The following is a 22,493-nucleotide window of genomic DNA, read 5'->3' as shown; positions in this document are numbered from 1 at the left end:
GATTGATTGACAGGTCAGACCAGCAGTATAGTTGTGCTGCTGTCCCAAGCATTTCTGATGCTACAATAAGAGGCAACTTTACCTCTACACCATTAGACGAGAGGTGGTTATATACAGAGATCTGGTCACCTTCAGAGCAGCATTAGCAAGCTCTATAGCAAAAAGCTTGTAAGTGCTGTACTCCTTGCCTAGGAGACTGTTCACCACTGATAGACTGCCGGCAGCGGTGGCTGAGAACCAAGACAATAAGAAGTACACAAAAAAAAAGTAAAATTCCTCCATTCTTGAGAATGGAGAGGATTTTTAATAAGTAAACAGCAGTTACTTGTTTTTACAAAAACTTTGTAATTTTAGCCATTTGAGATGATAAGAAAATCCCGGTTAGTGCTGCAGCTTCTCTCACTTCTTTTTTCCCTGTGTAGCAATACTCTAGGCCTCCAGATCAGCAGAGGTCATAGATGTCAGACCTTCAGAATACGGCGATATATCCTATCTATAACACTCAGTGATAGAAATACCCCTTCAAACTGTAGGCCAATAATATATCATATACGTGTACTGATGCTATAAAACTCTATCAATCACATGTAGGGTTACTCAATACATAACACTAAAAACATTTTCTAGATCTAAAGGTATTTAATGGCAATTCCAACATACAGGAATCGTGTTTTCAGAACAGAGACACTCTTCCCACTTCCCCAATACAACCTTCCCAATATATTATTCTGCAGCTAGCACAATGTACAGAAGAATATTGCTGATGATGATCTATTAACCACTTCGCGCCAGAGCCTGTTTTTGCCTTCGTGACCGGGCCAATTTTTTCAATTCTGACCACTGTCACTTTATGAGGTAATTACTCTGGAACGCTTCAACGGATCCCCCTGATTCTGAGATTGTTTTTTTGTGACATATTGTACTTCATGATAGTGGTAAAATTTCTTCGATATCACTTGCGTTTATTTGTGAAAAAATCGGAAATTTGGCAAAAATTTTGAAAATTTTGCAATTTTCAAATTTGAATTTTCATGCCCTTTAATCAGAGAGATATGTCACACAAAATAGTTAATGAATAACATTTCCCACATGTCTACTTCACATCAGCACAATTTTGGAACCAAAATTTTTTTCTGTTAGGAAGCTATAAGGGTTAAAAGTTGACCAGCGATTTCTCATTTTTACAACAAAATTTACAAAAACATTTTTTTAGGGACCACATCTTATTTGAAGAGACTTTGAGGAGCTTTTATGACAGAAAATACCCAAAAGTGATACCATTCTAAAAACTGCACCCCTCAAGGTGCTCAAAACCACATTCAAGAAGTTTATTAACCCTTCAGGTGCTTCACAGGAATTTTTGGAATGTGGAAGAAAACAATGAACATTTAACTTTTTTTCACAAAACTGCTACTTTAGCCTCAAATTTTTAATTTTCACAAGGGCAGCCAGAAAAAATGGACCCCAAAATGTGTTGTGCAATTTCTCCTGAGCACGCTGATACCCCATATGTGGTGCAAAGCCACTGTTTGGGCGCACGGCATGGCTCGGAAGGTAAGGAGCGCCATTTGACTTTTGGAATGGAAATTTGACTGGAATCGATAGCGGACGCCATGTTGCATTTGGAGAGCCCCTGAGGTGCCTAAACAGAGGAAACCCCCAACAAGTCACCCCATTTTGGAAACTAGACCCCTCAAGGAACTTATCTAGATGTGTGGTGAGCACCTTGAACCCCCAGGGGCTTCACACAATTTTATAATGTTGAAGGGTGAAAATAAAAAAACACATTTTTATCACAAAACTGCTACTTTAGCCTCAAATTTTTAATTTTCACAAGGGCAGCCAGAAAAAATGGACCCCAAAATGTGTTGTGCAATTTCTCCTGAGCACGCTGATAACCCATATGTGGTGCAAAGCCACTGTTTGGGCGCACGGCATGGCTCGGAAGGTAAGGAGCGCCATTTGACTTTTGGAATGGAAATTTGACTGGAATCGATAGCGGACGCCATGTTGCATTTGGAGAGCACCTGAGGTGCCTAAACAGAGGAAACCCCCAACAAGTCACCCCATTTTGGAAACTAGACCCCTCAAGGAACTTATCTAGATGTGTGGTGAGCACCTTGAACCCCCAGGGGCTTCACACAATTTTATAATGTTGAAGGGTGAAAATAAAAAAACACATTTTTATCACAAAACTGCTACTTTAGCCTCAAATTTTTAATTTTCACAAGGGCAGCCAGAAAAAATGGACCCCAAAATGTGTTGTGCAATTTCTCCTGAGCACGCTGATACCCCATATGTGGTGCAAAGCCACTGTTTGGGCGCACGGCATGGCTCGGAAGGTAAGGAGCGCCATTTGACTTTTGGAATGGAAATTTGACTGGAATCGATAGCGGACGCCATGTTGCATTTGGAGAGCCCCTGAGGTGCCTAAACAGAGGAAACCCCCAACAAGTCACCCCATTTTGGAAACTAGACCCCTCAAGGAACTTATCTAGATGTGTGGTGAGCACCTTGAACCCCCAGGGGCTTCACACAATTTTATAATGTTGAAGGGTGAAAATAAAAAAACACATTTTTATCACAAAACTGCTACTTTAGCCTCAAATTTTTAATTTTCACAAGGGCAGCCAGAAAAAATGGACCCCAAAATGTGTTGTGCAATTTCTCCTGAGCACGCTGATACCCCATATGTGGTGCAAAGCCACTGTTTGGGCGCACGGCATGGCTCGGAAGGTAAGGAGCGCCATTTGACTTTTGGAATGGAAATTTGACTGGAATCGATAGCGGACGCCATGTTGCATTTGGAGAGCACCTGAGGTGCCTAAACAGAGGAAACCCCCAACAAGTCACCCCATTTTGGAAACTAGACCCCTCAAGGAACTTATCTAGATGTGTGGTGAGCACCTTGAACCCCCAGGGGCTTCACACAATTTTATAATGTTGAAGGGTGAAAATAAAAAAACACATTTTTATCACAAAACTGCTACTTTAGCCTCAAATTTTTAATTTTCACAAGGGCAGCCAGAAAAATTGGACCCCAAAATGTGTTGTGCAATTTCTCCTGAGCACGCTGATACCCCATATGTGGTGCAAAGCCACTGTTTGGGCGCACGGCATGGCTCGGAAGGTAAGGAGCGCCATTTGACTTTTGGAATGGAAATTTGACTGGAATCGATAGCGGACGCCATGTTGCATTTGGAGAGCACCTGAGGTGCCTAAACAGAGGAAACCCCCAACAAGTCACCCCATTTTGGAAACTAGACCCCTCAAGGAACTTATCTAGATGTGTGGTGAGCACCTTGAACCCCCAGGGGCTTCACACAATTTTATAATGTTGAAGGGTGAAAATAAAAAAAACACATTTTTATCACAAAACTGCTACTTTAGCCTCAAATTTTTAATTTTCACAAGGGCAGCCAGAAAAAATGGACCCCAAAATGTGTTGTGCAATTTCTCCTGAGCATGCTGATACCCCATATGTGGTGCAAAGCCACTGTTTGGGCGCACGGCATGGCTCGGAAGGTAAGGAGCGCCATTTGACTTTTGGAATGGAAATTTGACTGGAATCGATAGCGGACGCCATGTTGCATTTGGAGAGCCCCTGAGGTGCCTAAACAGAGGAAACCCCCAACAAGTCACCCCATTTTGGAAACTAGACCCCTCAAGGAACTTATCTAGATGTGTGGTGAGCACCTTGAACCCCCAGGGGCTTCACACAATTTTATAATGTTGAAGGGTGAAAATATAAAAACACATTTTTAACACAAAACTGCTACTTTAGCCTCAAATTTTTAATTTTCACAAGGGCAGCCAGAAAAAATGGACCCCAAAATGTGTTGTGCAATTTCTCCTGAGCACGCTGATACCCCATATGTGGTGCAAAGCCACTGTTTGGGCGCACGGCATGGCTCGGAAGGTAAGGAGCGCCATTTGACTTTTGGAATGGAAATTTGACTGGAATCGATAGCGGACGCCATGTTGCATTTGGAGAGCCCCTGAGGTGCCTAAACAGAGGAAACCCCCAACAAATCACCCCATTTTGGAAACTAGACCCCTCAAGGAACTTATCTAGATGTGTGGTGAGCACCTTGAACCCCCAGGGGCTTCACACAATTTTATAATGTTGAAGGGTGAAAATAAAAAAACACATTTTTAACACAAAACTGCTACTTTAGCCTCAAATTTTTAATTTTCACAAGGGCAGCCAGAAAAAATGGACCCCAAAATGTGTTGTGCAATTTCTCCTGAGCACGCTGATACCCCATATGTGGTGCAAAGCCACTGTTTGGGCGCACGGCATGGCTCGGAAGGTAAGGAGCGCCATTTGACTTTTGGAATGGAAATTTTACTGGAATGGATAGCGGACGCCATGTTGCATTTGGAGAGCCCCTGAGGTGCCTAAACAGAGGAAACCCACAACAAGTGACCGAATTTTACAATCTACTCCTCTGTATAAATTAATCTAGTGGTGGGAAAATAAGTAGGTAAATGGTCACTAAACCCATAGATGAATTCCCACAGAGGTGTCATTTCCATAATGGGGTCACTTCAGGGGGGATTATGCTGTTCTGGCACTTTTCAGAGTACCAGAGCTAAAGAATCCCCCCTGAAGTGACCCCATTTTGGAAATGACACCCCTCTGGGAATTCATCTATGGGTTTAGTGACCATTTTAACTCGATGGATGATTTCCAGAAACAAGCACGCAATGGAAGGTTTAGATTCTGGAGAACCCCCCTGGAAATTAAGTGAGCTCTACTCGAATATGTCATTCACTAAATGAACCAAATGTTTGAATGACAAATTGGGATACATTTTTACAGTTTAAAAACGTGGTTCTGTGTGGTAGATTTTAAAGCAGTCAGTGACGCATAAGGCTGGCAATGATGGGCATTGTGGGCAATAGTAGCGGGTATCACGCCTCATTCCTCTCTTAGTACATACACGACATCTTTTCTGGGGGTTCCTTCTTGTTTCCGTTGCTGGAATAAGTGCAATAAAATGTCGCTCAGTGAGTCTTTTCACATCCTCAGATTCTAATGGATGAGCGGGGCTAACACTTGAAAGACAAGATTTTCAATGACCTTTTCTTGATAATCAGGAAAAGGATCTGAATTTCCTGCTTTTTTGTACAACACAAAAGAATTGTATGTGGCCACCTGAAACAAATAGATAACCAACTTTTTATACCAGGTATAGGACTTTCTTGATACCTGGTATGGCTGTAGAACCTGGTCTGCAAGGTCCACACCCCCCATGTGTTTGTTGTAGTCAATGACTGACACAGGTTTTTGCTTCGGAGTGGTGGATCCTAGTTCTACAGTGGCCCTTGTGGCATCTGTGTGGATCGAGCTGAGGACAAAAATATCCCTCTTATCCCTATATTTCAGGGCAAGCAGCTCTCCGTTGCGTACAGCCCCTGACTGCCCCTTTTGGAACTTTTGGTTGACCAATGGTTGTGGAAACCCCTGACGGTTTTTACGGATGGTCCCACAAGCCCCGATGTTGTGTTCAACCAGACTTTTAAATAGGGGTATGCTGGTGTAATAATTGTCCACATATAGATTGTAGCCTTTTTGAAAAAATGGACTTATCAGCTCCCAAACAATTTTTGGAAATGTCCCCAGATAAGTAGGGCATCCTGGTGGGTTTAGTTGGCTGTCTTTCCCCTCATATATGCGGAAAGCGGATGTGTATCCGGTTGAACTTTCGCACATTTTATAGATCTTTATTCCAAACCTTGCCCTTTTAGATGGGATAAATTGCTTGAGGTGCAGTCTTCCTTTGAATTTTACAAGGGACTCATCTATAGAAATATTTTGTGTTGGGGTGTAGAGGCTTAAGAATTTTTCTGACAAATTTTCAATGATGGGTCTAATTTTATATAACCTGTCATGTTCTGGGGCATTTCTGGGCAGGCATTGACTATTGTCGTTAAAATGCCAAAACCGCATGAGCATTTCATAACGAGTCCTAGGCAGAATGACTGAAAACATAGGGGTGGCTTGAACAGGGTGGTTGGACCAGTAGGATCGAATGCTCGGTTTTTTAACAAGCCCCATGGCAAATGTAAGTCCTAAAAATTTTTTTATTTCCGGGACATTAGTTGGTGTCCATAAATTTGCCCTAGCATAGTAAGATCGGGGATTCTGGCTTATGAATTGGGATGCATATAAATTTGTTTGCACGACAATATGCTCTAGCAAGCTGTCTGTAAAAAACAAATTAAAAAAATGAATTGGTCCAAAATCTTCCACCTCCACATTTATACCAGGAGTGGCGTTGAAATCAGGGCTGAATGGAGCAGCCGAATCCGAAGCCTCCCATCTGGGAAATGCTAGATCATGTGGCAAAGCCCCTTGTACACTGGCGTGCGCCAATTCACTAGTAGCAGGGACAGCGCTTGTACTGGGCAGTGTTCCCTGATTTGGAGACGTTTCTCCAGTAGCGCTATTTGCCCCTATTGTTGTACTGGTCCTTGGGCTTGAGGATGGACCAGAATCACTGCTCATTTCTGAGCTCTCAGTGTCGCCGCTACTAAAGCCCTCAAAATCCACATCGCCATCTGAGATTGCGCTGTCATCAGTGTCAGAACACAGCAGGGCATACACCTCCTCTGCGGTATAAGTCTGACGGGCCATTTTATTTTTAGATTTTTTGACTGGACTGAACGGACCGGACTGAATGGACGGGACTGATCTGACAGGACTGACTGACCTGACAGGACTGACTGACCTGACAGGACTGACTGATCTGACAGGACTGACTCACTGACAGATCTGACAGGACTGACTGACTGACAGATCTGACAGGACTGACTGACTGGACTGATCTGACAGGACTGACTGACTGGACTGATCTGACAGGACTGACTGACAGGACTGACTGACTGACAGATCTGACAGGACTGACTGACTGACTGACAGATCTGACAGGACTGACTGACTGACTGACAGATCTGACAGGACTGACTGACTGACAGATCTGACAGGACTGACTGACTGACAGATCTGACAGGACTGACTGATCTGACAGGACTGACTGACTGATCTGACAGGACTGACTGACTGATAGATCTGACAGGACTGACTGACTGATAGATCTGACAGGACTGACTGACTGATCTGACAGGACTGACTGACTGATCTGACAGGACTGACTGACTGATAGATCTGACAGGACTGACTGACTGATAGATCTGACAGGACTGACTGACTGACAGATCTGACAGGACTGATCTGACAGGACTGACTGATCTGACAGACTCACTAACCCTAACTCTTACTTTCTTTTTTATTTTATTTTTTTTACTTTCACAGTGGCAAGGCTGACACAGCTCTTGTCACACTGTTTCTCCTCTGCTCTCTCACTGAGATCGGAGGAGAAACAGTGTATTTATCAGGCAGATCGCCCAGGAAAGTTTGTTGCTAAAACAAACTTCCCTGGTGATCTCTCTGATTGGCTGGTGTGACGCTGACATCATCGAGACCTGAGCCAATCAGGTCTCAATGATGTCAGAGGTCACAGTACCGGGATCCCCGCCGCTCCTGAGGTATGTGGGGGGTCCCGATCGCCGACCACCAGCTGTTACTATCTTTTAAATGCCGCGATCGCTATGGATCGCGGCATCTAGAAGATAGGAACAGGTTAACATCATGGGGACCTGATCCATTCAGGTCCCCATGATGCCACATGTCAGAGCTATCGCTCTGAACCGGTACCGCAGCGCTAGCAGGACCCTGGGGGCCCTGAGCGCTGCGGGACCACCCACCATTTTTAAACGTCGGCGCTGCACAGAGCCCGGGCAGCGCCGACATTTATGTACAGTGGGCGGTCCTGAACCGGTTAAATAACGACTGAGCTTTTATTCTGATATATTATGAATCCATTGAAAAAGTAACATATGAAAAACTCCAGTTGGGGTATGTGCACACGTTTCAAATTTGCATCAGATTTCTCTGTGTTGGCAGGAAAAAATAGTTTTTGCGTGCAGTTTTTATGTATTTTTACTTCCTTTTTTTCCCATTCATTTGAATAGGTGAAAAACATAGCAAAATGCTGAAAGAGTAGACATGCTGCAGATCTGAAAAATGCTTTAAAGGTTTAAATCTGCAAGGAAAAAAAAAAAGCAGCACGTGAATGGGATTTCAGAAATCTCCTTCTCTTTGCTGGTACTGTAAAACACTTCCTCGGTAAAAACGCTTGGAAAAAAAAACACTGCAAGAATGTGAACAAGCCCCAAGTCATACTGAGGTTTTCCACAGATAATAACTGGTCACGTCTGTGCTATTCTCTCACTTGCACATAATAGTATCACTTTCTTTCAAAAACACTGATTGGTATGTGAATGTCGATATTAGATCACATAAAGGGCAAAGTGGTCAAATAATCCAAATCATGACAATAATATTAATAGAGGGGATATACTGTTTTCTAGTTGCCTTTATAACTGTGCTGTGAACTCTCCTGTTATCTATTATGCATATTGAAATTAATGACGGATTAGTACAGAATTTAAGTCAAAACTGTTATAAAAGGGGTTAATATTTAATTCACAAATGCAAAATAAAAGAAGTAATTCTGGTAAATCTGATCAGCATACACAGCCAGACAGCATTTCAGTATCAGATTATGACCAGGCAGCATCTCCCAGATAAGTGGATGCCAGGTAATATTAATATACAAAGGTTACAGCAAGATACAATCTACAGGAAATTGTGTGTCTAGGGCATTGTAGTTACTGGACCATGGGAGGATCGATCATTTAATAAAGAAGTTGGAAGAAATGTAATTATGCCAAAATCCATTGAGACAACCACCAAAAATTGCATTGTAAATAGATCTTCTAGGGCGCGGTGGCATGAAGATGGCACGTATACATAATATATGGTGGTCCTCAAAACATCTTATAGAAAATCAGCTCTGGATAAGGGGATGTTCTTCTCTCTTTTTTGGGGAAGGTTGCACTATATATAAACATTACCCCAGGTCCTAAGAAGGACCAAGACCCCCAAAAATTGCACTGTAAATGGATCTTCTAGGGAGGGGTGACTTAAAGGTGGTGCATATACATAATATATGGTGGTCCTCAAAACATCTTATAGAAAATAAGCTCTTTTTTTGGGAGGTTGCACTATATATAAACATTAACCCACAATTCTCAGGTCCTAAGAAGGACCAAGACCAGCAAAAATTGCATTGTAAATGGATCTTCTAGGGAGGGGTGACTTAAAGGTAGTGCATATACATATATTGAGGGGTGGCTTGAGGATGGCGTATATACATAATATATGGTGGTGGTCCTTCTCTTTATTTTTTTTTGGAGGTTGGACTGTATTACCCCACAATGCCCAGGGCCTAAGAAGTGATTTCACAATGTGTGTTTCTCCTACATACACTTCCAGAATCCCACACATTGCAACCTTTGATTAATACTTTATACTACTGACCTAATTATACAACTACCACATTTACAATATAATATACTTATGATCTAGTGCCCATATAGGCACCAACTTTATGAGATTCCTGCACCCATATGATAATAAATACTGTATACAGCATACATGGCATGATGTGTTCTGCTAAGACTAAAGTACAGTAATGCATTGACATGAAAAAAACATAAACCATTACTCCCGGGATCAAATAAAATACCCTTCCCATTAATCTCTCCTTTAAGAAGTGCATGTACTATTTATACTTAACTGAGAAGCAAATCAGCAAACTACCTGGCGCTGCCCAGGAGCTTAGTGAACCAGGCCAAGCATATTTATTACTATTACCTGATTATATGCAAAAATCTGATACGGACAAGATGTGATTCCTACCGGATGTAACGACGAGTAATGAATTCCACTGTTCTTGGAAATCCACCTTTTTATTGTTGAGGTGCCATTGAGAGAGGTCCTTCAGAGGGTGCCGTGCCCCGAGCAAATCACAAGCCTAAGATTAAGTGTACAGCTCTTGAGAACCAAGCCGATCATCCCAGTGTAATAGCATATCCAGGCATCACCGGGATACGAGGAATGGAAGAGTCCATCAGCCTGTATGGCACACACACATAAAACAAGCACTGAGGCTCAGGGGAGGCAGGGACTGGAGGAGCAGATGGAGGGAGGGGGAGGCGGATTGCTAACATGACAGATGTGATGACTTTTAAGTTAAAGAGAGAACGGATAATGCACAGTACACCGAGCAGGACGTGAACATAGAAGTTAATGTGAAAATTAACAATTGCGGTTATACAATATTTATATTAACATGACTTTTTTCTACCTTATCTGTATATCCGGCAGAAATCGCAGGCAATGAACATTTAATATCACAGCAGAAAAAGGCTTTAGGATAATGAATCGTCACAGTGAAATTGGGTCAAATCAATATCTAACTATGGTGGCCAGGCAGGTAAAATTTAAGATGAAAGTCAATATTTTTTTGTTATCATCCGTAACAAGAAATCGTCTGTAGATGTGTAAAATGGAGGTTGAACTTTTATAAAGATCTTTCATTTCAAAATCAGAAATGTTCAGGTTGAACCCAATCATGCATGTATCATAGGCTGAGATCCCGTGTCTACTAGTCATCCAGCTAAAATGGAACCCAGTAAACCAAAAAACTGATATGCTTTAACTCCTTGACGACCTATGAGGTACATTTTTGTCATATGTTGCTAAAAAAAGTATGAAGCTGCCCTCAGGAGCTGGGACTGTTTCATACCAGGTGGATGCCGGCTGTGTTACATAGCCGGCATCTGAGTATAGCTGCAGCAACAGGAGCTTGCTCCGATCGCTAAAGTTTAATCTTTTATATGCCACTGTCAATCCCTGAGAACAGTAACTAAGTAACATTGATTATGTGATATCAGGGAACTGATGGGTTACTGTGGCAGTCGGTGGCCTATCTAAGGCTCCAGAAATTGCAATCTTAGTCCTTCTGTGAGCTGATTTCTGTATATATTAAAATACAGTGGTATTACAATATGTAGTAGATGTTCAATGGGGACTAAAAAATAAATGTTTTAAAATATATTTCAAAAAATAAAAAATATGTAACAGTTTAAGTCACCCAACTTTTCCCACTTCAAAAATAAAGAAATTAAAAAATAAAAAAGAAACATTTGGTATTGTTGTTTCTGTAAAAGTCCTTTATATCAATATACAAAATTACTTAGGTTGCACATTAAATTCCGTAGAAAAAAAAAACACGCAAGAATTGCCATTTTTTGGTCATCATCACATTTCCCCTAAAAAATAAAACAAACAGCAATCAAAATGTCATATGTACTTCAAAATGGTGTCAACAAAAACATGAGCTCAGGATGCAAAAAGCAAGCCTTCACATAGCTGCATCGACAAAAAAAATAAAAGCAAGAAGATGGCAACAAAAGAAACTATATATAGATAGATAGATAGATAGATAGATAGATAGATAGATAGATATATAGTACAGACCAGACTACCTCTTGATGAGCTTCAAGAGGTAGTCACCGAAAATGGTCTTCCAACAAGCTTGAAGGAGTTCCCAGAGATGCTTAGCACTTGTTGGCCCTTTTGCCTTCACTTTGCGCTCCAGCTCACCCCAAACCATCTCGATTGGGTTCAGGTCTGGTGACTGTGGAGGCGAGGTCCTCTGGCGTAGCACCCCATCACTCTCCTTCTTGGTCAAATAGCCCTTACACAGCCTGGAGGTGTGTTTGGTGTCATTGTCCTGTTGAAAAATAAATGATGGTCCAACTAAACGCAAACCGGATGGAATAGCATGCCGCTGCAAGATGCTGTGGTAGCCATGCTGGTTCAGTATGCCTTCAATTTTGAATAAATCCCCAACAGTGTCACCAGCAAAGCACCCCCACACCATCACACCCCCTCCTCCATGCTTCACAGTGGGAACCAGGCATGCAGAGTCCATCCGTTCACCTTTTCTGCATCGCACAAAGACACGGTGGTTGGAACCAAAGATCTCAAATTTGGACTCATCAGACCAAAAGCACATATTTCCACTGGTCTAATGTCCATTCCTTGTGTTCTTTAGCCCAAACAAGTCTCTTCTGCTTGTTGCCTGTCCTTAGCAGTGGTTTCCTAGCAGCTATTTTACCATGAAGGCCTGCTGCACAAAGTCTCCTCTTAACAGTTGTTGAAGAGATGTGTCTGCTGCTAGAACTCTGTGTGGCATTGACCTGGTCTCTAATCTGAGCTGCTGTTAACCTGCGATTTCTGAGACTGGTGACTCGGATAAACTTATCCTCAGAAGCAGAGGTGACTCTTGGTCTTCCTTTCCTGGGGCGGTCCTCATGTGAGCCAGTTACTTTGTAGCTCTTGATGGTTTTTGCAACTGCACTTGGGGACACTTTCAAAGTTTTCCCAATTTTTCGCACTGACTGACCTTCATTTCTTAAAGTAATGATGGCCACTCCTTTTTCTTTACTTAGCTGCTTTTTTCTTGCCATAATACAAATTCTAATAGTCTATTCAGTAGGACTATCAGCTGTGTTTCGACCAGACTTCTGCACAACACAACTGATGGTCCCAACCCCATTTATAAGGCAAGAAATCCCACTTATTAAACCTGACAGGGCACACCTGTGAAGTTAAAACCATTTCCAGTGACTACCACTTGAAGCTCATCAAGAGAATGCCAAGAGTGTGCAAAGCAGTCATTAAAGCAAAAGGTGGCTACGTTGAAGAACCTAGAATATAAGACATATTTTCAGTTGTTTCACACTTTTTTTGTTTTGTATATAATTCCACATGTGTTAATTCATAGTTTTGATGCCTTCAGTGTGAATGTTCAATTTTCATAGTCATGAAAACACTGAAAAATCTTTAAACGAAAAGGTGTGTCCAAACTTTTGGTCTATACTGTATATATATATATATATATATATATATATATACAGTATAGACCAAAAGTTTGGACACACCTTCTCATTTAAAGATTTTTCTGTATTTTCATGACTTTAAAAATTGTACATTCACACTGAAGGCATCAAAACTATGAATTAACACATGTGGAATTATATACAAAACAAAAAAAGTGTGAAACAACTGAAAATATGTCTTATATTCTAGGTTCTTCAAAGTAGCCACCTTTTGCTTTGATGACTGCTTTGCATACTCTTGGCATTCTCTTCATGAAGTTCAAGAGGTAGTGGTCTTCCAACAATTTTGAAGGAGTTCCCAGAGATGATTAGCACTTGTTGGCTCTTTTGCCTTCACTCTGCAGTCCAGCTCACCCCAAACCATCTCGATTGGGTTCAGGTCTGGTGACTGTGGAGGCCAGGTCATCTGGCGTAGCACCCCATCACTCTCCTACTTGGTCAAATAGCTCTTACTCAGCCTGGAGGTGTGTTTGGGGTCATTGTCCTGTTGAAAAATAAATGATGGTCCAACTAAACGCAAACCGGATGGAATAGCATGCCTCTGCAAGATGCTGTGGTAGCCATGCTGGTTCAGTATGCCTTCAATTTTGAATGAATCCCCAACAATGTCACAAGAAAAGCACCCCCACACCATCACACCTCCTCCTCCATGCTTCACGGTGGGAACCAGGCAAGTAGAGTCCATCTGTTCACCTTTTCTGCATCGCACAAAGACACGGTAGTTGGAACCAAAGATCTCAAATTTGGACTCATCAGACCAAAGCACAGATTTCCACTGGTCTAATGTCCATTCCTTGTGTTCTTTAGCCCAAACAAGTCTCTTCTGCTTGTTGCCTGTCCTTAGCAGTGGTTTCCTAGCAGCTATTTTACCATGAAGGCCTGCTGCACAAAGTCTCCTCTTAACAGTTGTTGTAGAGATGTGTCTGCTGTAGAACTCTGTGTGGCATTGACCTGGTCTCTAATCTGAGCTGCTGTTAACCTGCGATTTCTGAGGCTGGTGACTAGAGATGAGCATTGTTCGACTCGAACTGTTCGCCAATCTCAAATTTGAGCTGTTTTGGGCGGTGTTCGAGCCGTTCGGCGAACACGAACGATTTGAGAAAAATTCGGCTGTTCGAGGTTATGTTCGATAACTGTTCGTGCACCAAAATCATAACTGGATTTTTTCTCAGTAATGATGAAAATTAATGTTAATACGCAGTTTGAGTGTACAGCGGGGTGGGGGGAGGGGCAGGGGATGGATCTCTGCAGGAATAATGAAGATCTCCATTTTTTTTCTCTTTCCCGCATTTACAGTGGGGAGGTGCAATCTGTCAGCCTATCAGCAGCGCACACACGGAGCGAAGTGCTTTTTTTCACACAAGCAAGGGCATGTGTCATTGGCAGTGTATGTCACATGTCCTTGCCCTATAAGACCAAGCCATTTTCCCCGTCGCCACCATTTTCTCACTGCTGCAGCTGCGTGTTAGACGGCACCGCTGTTGCTGTGTGCGCTATACCTTGTTAATTTCAAGCCAATTTTCGCACAAATCTACAGATAGCTTGGGAGTAGGGAATAGTTGTGATTGCAGTCCTTTTAAGGACTAGGTTACAGCATTTCCTACGACTTTCATCAGGCAGGTCTGTGCTCTTAAATAGATAGATTGTGGGAGTAAAGACTAATTGTAATTGCAGTCCTTTTCAGGACTAGGTTACATCAGTTCTTATCAGTTTTTGCCAGGCAGGTCTGTGACAGTGCTGTGCAAGTTTTTTTCACAGCATTTGGCTGAATCTAGCAAAGCTAATCCTATTTGGCCTATTGCAGAGTGTGTTAGTCAGTGGAGTAGCCTATCTGTGTTGCAAGATATACCACCTGTGTATAGAATACCAATTTTTTTACTGCACCTAGTGAAGTAAAATCTTTTGGGCATAGCATCATTCTATTAGTCCATCTATACTGACCTCCATCAGGTTGCAAATTGAATATAATTTTTTTCTGCATCTAGCTCTGAAAAAATATTTGGGCTTCTAGCAGTGTGTGGGACTTGTTCTATTAGTCCATCTATACTGACCTCCATCAGGTTGCAAACTGAATATAATTTTTTTCTGCATCTAGCTCTGATAAAATATTTGGCCTTCTAGCAGTGTGTGGGACTTTCTATCTTAGTCCATCTATACTGACCTCCATCAGGTTGCAAATTAAAAATAATTTTTATCTGCATCTAGCTCTGAAAAAATATTTGGCCTTCTAGCAGTGTGTGGGACTTTCTCTATTAGTCCATCTATACTGACCTCCATCAGGTTGCAAATTAAAAATAATTTATATCTGCATCTAGCTCTGAAAAAATATTTGGCCTTCTAGCAGTGTGTGGGACTTTCTCTATTAGTCCATCTATACTGACCTCCATCAGGTTGCAAATTAAAAATAATTTTTTGTCTGCATCTAGCTCTGAAAAAATATTTGGCCTTCTAGCAGTGTGTGGGACTTTCTCTATTAGTCCATCTATACTGACCTCCATCAGGTTGCAAACTGAATAGATTTTTTTTCTGCATCTACCTCTGAAAAAATATTGGGCTTCTAGCTGTGTGTGGGACTTGTTCTATTAATCCATCTATACAGACCTCCATCAGGTTGCAAACTGAATATAATTTTTTTATGCATCTACCTCTGAAAAAATATTTGGGCTTCTAGCTGTGTGTGGGACTTGTTCTATTAATCCATCTATACAGACCTCCATCAGGTTGCAAACTGAATATAATTTTTTTCTGCATCTAGCTCTGAAAAAATATTTGGCCTTCTAGCAGTGTGTGGGACTTTCTCTATTAGTCCATCTATACTGACCTCCATCAGGTTGCAAATTAAAAATAATTTTTTGTCTGCATCTAGCTCTGAAAAAATATTTGGGCTTCTAGCAGTGTGTGGGACTTTCTCTATTAGTCCATCTATACTGACCTCCATCAGGTTGCAAACTGAATATATATTTTTTCTACATCTACCTCTGAAAAAATATTTGGGCTTCTAGCTGTGTGTAGGACTTGTTCTATTAGTCCATCTATACTGACCTCCATCAGGTTGCAAACTGAATACAATTTTTTTCTGCATCTACCTCTGAAAAAATATTTGGGCTTCTAGCTGTGTGTGGGACTTGTTCTATTAGTCCATCTATACTGACCTCCATCAGGTTGCAAATTGAATATAATTTTTTTCTGCATCTAACCCAGCCAATAGTTTTGGCCTAATACCACAGTTTGGCCACTCAGCTCCGCTCGGTTCCCATCCATTGTTTTTTTGTGCAAACAACTCCAGAGTTGTGAATTAGTTAACCACCAAAATGAGTGGAAAAAGGCCTGCTGCTGGTGGAAAGGGGAATAGGCGTGTTGGGAAGGGGAAAAAAGGTTGTGTCCGTGGGGTAGGTGTTAAAGCAACAGTAACATCTGCAGAAGAAAGACCATCTTCCAGCCAAACTAAAATGTCTACTTCTTTTAGCGGACAATGTGATAAGATCCCTTTCTTACGGCCACGCCAATCGCTACAAATTCCAGATGAGGCACAAAAACAGCAGGTGCTTCAACGGATATCAAGTGCTCCTTTAAGTGGGCTCTCCTCCACATCAACTTCAACATCACAAATACTCCAGTCCTCAAAGGTGTCACCCCAATCGCACTTGCTTCCTCACAGCTCCCAAATCTCCAGCTGCCCGTCTGAGTATGAGGTAGAACAGATGGTTGAGTCTGCAGAGCTGTTTACTCATACTATAGCCTGGGAATCAGAGGTCGACTCCAGCGCTTCTGTGAATCCAGACGAGGAAATGATCTGCACTGATGCCCAGAATCTTTATGAGTTGGATCCAGGACCAGACGCAGAAGGTTCTGACCATAATGTAGACCTTCATTCCCAAACTGTAACTCCTGTCGGTGGAGACAATGAGGAAGACGATGATGAGACTCAAATACCTGATTGGAGCGACAACTTTAGTTTTTTGTCAGGGCAGTAACAGGTTGGCTCTGAGGACGACGGGTGTGATAACGCACAGGGTGATGATGATGAGGTTGGAGATCCCACTTACTGTCAACCCACAGTCAGCCAAGAGATGAGGTCAGCAGAGGAGGTGGAGGAAGATGCTAGTGACGACGAGGTCAGGTTGCGCCTTCCTGGACAGAGACGTAGTACTGGAAGCACGTCAACAACTGCATCCTCAAACACAACTCTGCCTCTCACCACAAGTCGTGGTGGCTCTTCAGGTCGGATGGGTGCTAAGCCTTGCATAGCCTGGGCATTTTTTCAGATCGATAAAGATGACCCAACTCGTGTTATCTGTAACATTTGTCAGCAAAAGCTAAGTAGAGGCCAAAAAATACATAGTTTGAGTACTTCATGCATGAACCGCCACATGGACATGAAGCATAAGTTGCAGTGGGAAGCTCAGTGTGCTACAATGCGGCCTAGCCGGCCGGTCCAACCACCGTCTGCCATATCTTGTGCATCCGCGGCCTCTTCATCCTCTGTGACTGGGGGGACAGCAGTCACACCTGTTTTGGAGCGCAGACCTGCAACCTCTTTACCCGCAACAGCCAGCGTGATTGGCAGGTCATCATTTTCTTTGGAGGTGGTAACACCAGCTGGTGTTGAGCGCTGTCCGACATCGATAGCACCACCTTTGGATCAAGGCAACCTAACATGTCCGCCTGCATCTTCCTCACAGACCGACAGTTTGCCGGGGACACCCTTATCAACCCCGTCTAAGCACAATAGCCAGCCCTCGGTCCCTCAGATGTGGACAAGTAAAAGACCATTTCCTCCTAGCCATGAGAAAGCTAAGAGGTTGAATTTCACCATCTGCAAGCTCTTGGCTACAGAAATGCTGCCTTTCCGCCTGGTGGACACAGAGGATTTTCGAGACCTTATGTCCGTCGCAGTGCCCCAGTACCAGATGCCCAGTCGGCACTACTTCTCAAAGAAAGGTGTGCCTGCGCTCCACCAGCATGTCGCACACAACATCACCGCTTCTTTGAGAAACTCTGTGTGTGACAGGGTGCATTTCACCACAGACACTTGGACGAGTAGGCATGGACAGGGGCGTTACATGTCGCTGACTGGGCACTGGGTAACTATGGTGACAGCAGGACAAGGGGCTGCTGTCCAAGTCTTGCCGTCCCCACGAGTTGTGCGTCAATCCTCTTTATGTCAAAGTTCCTCCACTGCTTCTGCCTCCTCAACCTCCTCTCGGTCTTCCACCTGCACCCAAAGCCTGTCTGGTCATGCCACAAGCTTTCTAACTGCGCAGAAGGTATCCTGCACACCTCCTTACTATGCTGGCAGTAGGGCTCAACGTCATCAGGTGGTTTTTACTTTGAAATGTCTGGGAAATGTGAGTCACACAGCTGAGGAGTTGTGGTCAGCTCTGGAGAACCAATTTCATGAATGGTTGTCTCCACTGGACCTGAAACCAGGGAAGGCCGTGTGCGACAATGCTGCAAACCTGGGTGCGGCCCTTCGCCGGGGCAATGTCACACACGTGCCTTGTATGGCTCACGTGTTGAACCTGGTTGTCCAGCAATTTTTAGCCCACTATCCTAGACTAGATGGCCTTCTGCAGAGGGCACGGTCGCTGTGTGCTCACTTCCGCCGTTCGCATCCCGCAGCTCAGCGACTTACATCTCTACAGAAGTCGTTGGGCCTGCCACTTCACCGGCTAAAATGCGATGTGCCTACCCAGTGGAATTCAACTCTGCACATGTTGCAGCGACTGTGGCAGCACCGACAAGCCCTGGTGCAATACGTTCTGACGTATAGCCTGGGCCAACGAGATCCAGAGGTGGGGCAAATCACGCTGGAGGAGTGGTCTCAGATCAGGGACCTATGCACCCTTCTGCACAGTTTTGAAATGGCGACGAAGATGTTTAGTGCTGACGATGCCATTATCAGCATGACTATTCCGGTGATTTACATGCTGGAGCACATGTTAAACAGAATTCGGAGTCAGGTGGTGGCACAAGAGGAGGTGGAGGAAGTAGAGGAGGAGGAGTTGTATGCGGAAGGGCTAACATCTGCAAGGTCCAGACGGTCGGCAGCACCAAGGCGGCAGGCATGTGAGGGTGGGGGAGATGGTTTTACCAGGGCGCATGGTAGCAGCCAAACTAGTGAGGAAGGTGCAGGAGCCCAGGAAGAAGTGGAGGACGAACTGATGGAAGACTCATCAGATGAGGGAGACCTTGATCACATTTCTGTTGTGCGAGGTTGGGGGGAGAGGACAGAGGAAGGAAGCATGATTGTTACCTCGCCACCAACACAACAGGGACTTGGTGCTCCTGGATGCGCAACACACATGAGTGCCTTCTTGCTGCACTACCTGCAACATGACCCTCGAATTGTGAGAATTAGAAATAATCCTGACTACTGGGTTGCCACACTGTTAGATCCCAGGTACAAAAGTAAATTTGCAGAAATTATTCCTGCCATAGAAAGGGATGCACGCATGCAGGAGTATCAGCAGAGACTGTTGCAGAATCTTACATGTGCTTTTCCACAAAATACCAGTGGTGAACGTAGTGAATCTCACAGTTCCAACTTGCCAACCGTGGGACCGTCAAGTGTTCAGCACTCAAACCGTAACAGAACCACAGTATCTGCTGGTAACATCAATTTTGCGGAATCATTTCACCACTTTTTTAGCCCATCCTTTGCAAGGCCACAGGAGACAAGAAGTCTGACACATAGTCAACGCCTAGAGACGATGGTACAGGAGTATCTCCAAGTAAACATTGAAGTCATGACTGTGTCACTGGACCCTTGCTCTTTTTGGGCTTCCAATCTGAATAAATGGCCGGAGCTAGCCACTTACGCCTTGGAGATCTTGTCATGCCCCGCAGCCAGCGTTCTGTCTGAACGTGTGTTCAGCGCTGCTGGTGGTGTGCTGAGAGATAAGCGCACGTGGCTCTCCACTGATAATGTAGACAGACTCACGTTCATAAAGATGAACAAATCATGGATCCGAAACAACTTTTCTACCCCTGTGTCATCCTGGGGAGAGTAAAAGCTTGATGATTGGTTAAAATCACCCTACCAACCGTTTTAAGCTTTCAAATTACTAATCATGTTTATCTGTATCTTGGCTGGAAAATAATTTGGGCTTTGTAGCAGTGTGCAGCACTGATTCTATTAGGCCATCTATAATAAGCTCCACCAGATTTAAAATTACTAGTCATGTTTATCTGTATCTTGACTGGAAAATAATTTGGGCTTTGTAGCAGTGTGCAGCACTGATCCTATTAGGCCATCTATACTAAGCTCCAACAGATTTAAAATTAATAATAATTTTTAGCTGCATCTAGCGCGGAAAATAATTTTGGGGCCTTCTTGCTGCACTACCTGCAACATGACCCTCATATTGTCAGAATTCGAAGTAATCATGACTACTGGGTTGCCACACTCTTAGATCCCCCAAACCTTTCAATCAACCTTTTCATTTTAATAAAGACCAAAAAAATGGTCATTTTTGAAATTATAAGCATTAGCAGGTTATTAGAAACTGAAATCAAACAGTTTTCAACTCAAAACTTTATTCTAGGTGATGTTACATTTTCACATAGGACCCCTTGTTCGAAAGGAGCTTCTGAACTCTCTCGTCCATTGAATTTGTCAGGTTTTGGATGGTTTCTGCTTCAATTGTTTTGCATGAGGACAGAATACCCTCCCAGAGCTGTTGCTTACATGTGAACTGCCTCCCGCCATTATAGACACTCCTTTTGATGATGCTCCAGAGGTTCTGAATGGGGTAGAGGTCAGGGGAGCATGGGAGTCACACCATAAGTTCGTCCCCTTTTATGCCCATATCAGCCAGAGATGCAGATGTTTTATGTGCAGCATGAGATGGTGCATTATCAGGCAAAAAATGATCTTGCTGTGAAATACACGGTTCTTCTTCTTGAACCATGGCAGGAAGTGCTGTTTGAGAAAATCCACATACATTATGAAGTTCATCTTTAGCGCCTTCAGGGATCCTAAAGGGGCCGATAATCTCTCTCCCCATGATTCCAGCCCAAAACATTACTCCACCTCCTCCTTGTTGGCGCTGTAGCCGTGTTTGCGTGGGGTGTCCATCAACCAGCCATCCTCCACTCCATCCATCTGGACCATCGAGCGCTGCACGGCACTCATCCGTGAACAAAACAGTTTTGAAATCAGTCTTCATGTAATGTTTGGCCCACTGGAGCCGTTTCTGCTTGTGTGAAGTGGATAGAGGAGGTCGACAGGATGGCGTATGCACAGCTGCAAACCTCTGAAGGACCCTGCATCTTGTTGTTCGGGGGACGTTGGAGGCACCAGCAGCTTCAAAAACTTGTCTGCTGCTATGACAAGGCTTTTTTGCCGCTGCTCTTTTAACCTGACGTAATTGCCTGTAGGAAAGAGTCCTCAATTTGCCCTTATCAGCACGCACACGTGTGTACTGTGAATCAGCTACATACTTCTTGATTGCCAAGACACTTCATCCTGATCATCGCACAATGTTGATTGTAGTCATGCCTTGACCTAAACACTCCACAATTTGTTGCTTCTCAGCAGCCGACACATCCTTTTTCTTTCCCATTTTGGCAGAAAATGTAGGCTGCTTAATAATGTGAGACAGCCTTCTTAAGTAGTCTTGCCTTTCATTGGACACACCTGCCAAACTAATTAGCACAGGTGTCTGCAATTGCTTACAGTGATATAAAGAGCCCTGACACACATCACCATCAATGAGTTTAACTGACAAACAAACAAATTCTTCCCTTATCACTCCTAAACACTTTTTGCATAATAATTTGGAACACAGTGTACATGTGCTTTTCCACAAAACACCAGTGGTTCACGTAGTGAATCTTACAGTTCTAACTTGCCAACCGTGGTCTGTATGGAGTTGTTCAATAAAGGGCCCAAAATTAAGATAACATAGATGGGAGAGGTCTCTATGAATAGGAATTCCTAAGTATTTGATACCCTGTGAGGGCCAGGCAAAGGGAAAGTTGGACTGGATGGAATCCTATATGGATTTGGGGAGGGAGACATCGAGGGCCTCAGACTTCGCTGCATTGATTTTAAAATTTGACCATGTAACAAAGTGATCTATTTCAGCCATAACAGCATGGATGGATATATGTGATTGAGTGATATATACTAGGACATCATCAGCAAATAGAGAGCACTTGTACTCGGTGCCTCCCACCTCAATCCACCTAATATTGGGGTTATGGCGAATTGATGAGAGCAGGTGCTCCGTCACTAGGATGTATAAGAGAGGGGACAGAGGACATCCCTGCCTTGTCCCATTGGTGATTGTGAAAGGTGATGAAAATGTTCTGATGCACCCCCTGGGCCTTGGGACACCCGGAGCCGGACCCTTTTTGGTGGATGCTGGTGGTTGTAGTCTTCGTGGCGGCGACTCGGTTCCGTGGCTCAGGGTGGTCAAACCAGTGGCGGAACTATTTATGTGGTTTTTATGTTTAAATGTCCGACTACGCCACCCGTGGATTGCGGTCAGAGTGAACCGCCGCTGCAGGGCAGACCGCTGAGGCTGGTGTTGTGGGTGCAGCAGAGCGTAGCATAACTCCCCACGGGAGGAGTATAGCCTCAGGGCAGTGTATGCGGAGGATGG

At 43.5% G+C, this 22,493-nt stretch overlaps 1 protein-coding gene across 4 annotated transcripts in view; it reads right to left on the bottom strand.

The window, feature by feature from the left end:
* SV2B (synaptic vesicle glycoprotein 2B) overlaps positions 1 to 22,493 on the bottom strand; it is a 260,779-nt gene that overhangs the window by 136,939 nt on the left and 101,347 nt on the right. The window contains exon 1 of one of the 4 annotated variants that reach the window (XM_073653295.1): positions 9,788 to 10,120. The exons of 2 other annotated variants lie outside the window; for them this stretch is intronic. The gene's annotated coding sequence lies outside the window, so the exon portion shown is untranslated. Of the gene's footprint in view, positions 1 to 9,787; positions 10,121 to 22,493 lie in introns of those variants that run through there. One more of the 4 variants, XM_073653293.1, reaches the window with a different exon arrangement.

The sequence above is a fragment of the Phyllobates terribilis genome, unplaced genomic scaffold, assembly GCF_046119375.1.
Source record: "Phyllobates terribilis strain yellow unplaced genomic scaffold, ASM4611937v1 Scaffold_11__3_contigs__length_659146591, whole genome shotgun sequence".
Taxonomy (NCBI): Eukaryota; Metazoa; Chordata; class Amphibia; order Anura; family Dendrobatidae; genus Phyllobates; species Phyllobates terribilis.
This window is presented reverse-complemented; position numbering and strand designations above follow the sequence as displayed.